Raw genomic sequence first — 3,175 nt, forward strand, 5'->3', positions numbered from 1 at the left:
TGAACCACCACAACCATCACTCTGCATTTTAGAACATCTTCAGGGGGCTATAAACAACCTGATTAGTTTTTTAAACCCAAGTGAGAAAAACAAACACATTGTTTCTCAGATTCTCCTCCACACTTTGTTTCGGAATACTAGGATTTCTTCTCAAATGTGTTGACTCAGTTTTTTCTTTTGTCTGCCCCTGCCACACAGCATTGATAATCCCACCCAACTGATTCATCAATAAGATATTTCTCATAAGAAATAGTGACTTGTTTTCTTTTGTTTCATACTTTCTGAGCCTTCAATGTGCTCAGGTTTTTCTCTGCAACTCCAGACCCAAAGAAATTAGCTACCCTTCAGTGCTTCTGCTTTTCCAAGACTGAAATCTGCACATACTGGCTTGCTCTGGGGTCACAGAGCTTTAATTCACATCCTGAGCTTCCAAGTTAGCTGTGAGACCTGACCAGTTTGGGGGATTAACAGAGATGAGATGATCAGCTCATCACAGTGCAAGTGACTTCACTGGATAATTATTTGTTTTCTAGGTCATTCTTAAAATGAAGATTGGTTGCTAGGTTGCACACTTTGTTATTTTGACAAACTGCCCAAGATGCAAAGGCAAATATCCAGTAGCAACTACAAATACCACAATAGCTATTCCAAAAAGCATTTCTGCCCAGTTTTAGCCAGCTGGGGTGGCTTGTCAAAGCTCATCATCGTGTCAGAGCTCCATCATCATTCGAGGTAACAATGCAACACAACAACAGCTTCCCACGAGTGCCTGAGCCTGCCCTGTGCCCATCACCTTCTCCTGGGCACAGCTCCAGCTTCACTATCCCCAGACTCAGCTGGGACCCCACGAAGTCAAGGTGTCCTGGCCCAGGGCAGTGCTGTGGGCCTGACACCACAGGTGCAGAAGGCAGACCCTCCATCTCTTTTTTTCTGCTGAGATTTTAAGGCTAACCACTGAGCACAGAGGGGTAGAATGACACAGGAACCATCTTGAACACTAAAATAAGGTGGGACAGTGTTGTTTCTTCTTGTGGCAGTTAATACCCAGAATTATTTTTTTTTCCCCAGTGGAAAAATCTCAGCAAAAGCAAAGCCTTGCAATGCTGTTTAACCTGAGCTCAGTCCCCAAAGCATGTAGGTACCTAACCCAGCACTGCAAAATGCTCAGGTATCCACAGGCATGATCAGCTTCAAACAAGCTGAATTTCATTATAATCCCTGCTGAATAAATGTGGCAACCCAACCTACCCTGGGCCTACAACTGGGCTGACTGCAGACATGAGAATCCTTAAAATCCTTCCTTTTTAAATCTTACCTTGTATCAGCTCACATCTATCAAAATAAGGTGGAACCTTATATCATTGTTTCATTCTCCTTTTATCCACTGCATTTGTATGCAGCTCAGCTATTGCAAACACCAGAACAACAACAACAAAATCTTTAAACTGGCTCTGAAATAGCCATAAGAAGCCCTGGCAAGGAGTCCCCAATTCCTTCTCTTGTTTTCTATTTAAAAAAAAAAAAAAGATAGAGATTACTTTAGGGGTAAGAACACTTTGGGACTGGCTAAATTTGCTTAAGCTATGGTGATTGCTATTCATAAGTAAATGTTCTAAGTAAGAACTTTAGAGGCTCAGGTGGCTTGAAAATATTTATTATTATTTTCAGGAGTTGCTGAGTTCCTGGCAGAAAGCTGCTGGATATAACATCTGCATGCAAGGAAAGAGCAGAGGAATTAAGAGATGTTTCTTAAGATGTCTAAGCACCAGGAGGAAGAGGAGACTGAACTCTGGAGCTCTCATGGAATGGCAGGGCTGGGGAGCACACAGCAACCACAGGCCTTGACCCCACTGGCTGGACAACCAGCCTGATAAGCACTTGGGCCACTGCCAGGAGATGGGAAGGAGGAATGGCTGGAGGGTCCAAATCAGATGTGCATGTCTGGCACACCATCTGCTAGGTGTGGAGGGGAGCAGATGCTCAGGACACTTCTTCACTCTGCCAGGAGGGAACAAGCCAGAGAGTAAGGGAGGATTCCACCCCCCAACATATCCCTTTTTCCTCCTCCTCTCCCCCCACTGCCAGCCCAGCCCCTCCCTCAGAGCCACCCACAGCTTTCCAGACCACACTGTGCCCTCTTGCTTTGCAGTGTTTTTCTGCCTTGGTCCCATTCACCTGAGGAAGCCTGTCCTGTACACCTACAGACACAGCCAGGTCATCCCAAGGGGTTGACCTTTTCTCAACTCAGCTGCAGGAAAGGACCATGTTTATGCTTCAGGCTCTTGAGAAAGTTCCCTTTTAAATCATCTTCGCCCATATGATTGACAAGCAGCAAATGAGCTGCCATGACTCACTCTCTTTTGATGAGGTAAACACACCCTTATTTGGATTTAAACAAGGCCTGATTTATTTTAGATAAATCATTTAGACACATGTTTAAACTGAAGCAAAACAAGAGCCTGTGCCAGCATAGCCAAGTGGACCATTGCCATGCTATTTCTCTCTCTTTTTTTATTTTTCAACCCCCCAACTTAATTTTCCTATTATAACTCAAGAGGGTCCCAGGTGCCACAGGTCACCTACAGCACAGAAACAGAGCTATGCAGACACCCAGAAATGCAGCAGGTACTTCAGCAGGGATAAATTTTACTTTTCTTTGTACAAGTAAATATTTCTACTTACTTCTACCAGTGTGAGACAAGAAGTTTGTATATTTTCCCTCTTGAAGCTCTGAAAGGAGATGGGTGTAGCCAGAACCTGCTTTTGGCTGCACTAGTACATGCAACAGGAATTTCATTGAAGTCACTGGAATTACTCCAAATTTCTGTGACACGGGAAAAATTTGTGGGTCACAGAGTCACAGAATGTCAGGGGTTGGAAGGGACCTCTGAAGATCATGGAGTCCACCCCCCCTGCCAGAGCAGGACCAAAACCAGGGCAGGTCACTCAGAAAGGCATCCAGACAGGTCTGGAAAGGCTCCAGAGAAGGAGACTCCACAGCCTCTCTGGGCAGCCTGTCCCAGGGCTCTGTCACTCTCACAAGGTCAAAGTTTTGGCCCCAGAGAGGATGCTCTCAGAACACCAATGGGACACAGCAGTTTTGGGGACTTTGAAGAGCATCTCTGCAATGCCCTGCAACATGTCACAGTCCCAGGATGCTGCTGGCATCTCCTTC

The sequence above is a fragment of the Chaetura pelagica genome, unplaced genomic scaffold (genome assembly GCF_000747805.2).
Source record: "Chaetura pelagica isolate M959 unplaced genomic scaffold, ChaPel_1.0 scaffold769, whole genome shotgun sequence".
NCBI classification, from domain to species: domain Eukaryota; kingdom Metazoa; phylum Chordata; class Aves; order Apodiformes; family Apodidae; genus Chaetura; species Chaetura pelagica.